The sequence below is a fragment of the Zootoca vivipara genome, chromosome 17, assembly GCF_963506605.1.
Source record: "Zootoca vivipara chromosome 17, rZooViv1.1, whole genome shotgun sequence".
Taxonomy (NCBI): domain Eukaryota; kingdom Metazoa; phylum Chordata; class Lepidosauria; order Squamata; family Lacertidae; genus Zootoca; species Zootoca vivipara.
The window spans coordinates 37,086,720-37,086,966 of record NC_083292.1 but is presented as its reverse complement, the minus strand read 5'-3'; positions in this window follow the sequence as shown (position 1 = coordinate 37,086,966).

Genomic DNA, 247 nt, shown 5'->3' with positions numbered 1-247 from the left:
TGGTTTTGTCTACTTCTCTTCATTTTGTCTCACAAGAGTATTCAATGTGGGGCCTCTGGATGTGGTTGGGGTCCACCTCACAGCAGCCCCACCCAAGATGGCGAGGGTTGCTGGGCCACAACTTCTGCAGGGCACCACGTTAACTATCCTTGCTCTTTGACAAGCGAACCTGTGCTGAAGACAACTGGTTGATTACCAAAATCATTTCTAGATACACTGGATACATTATGAGGACTAGGGGAAGGCA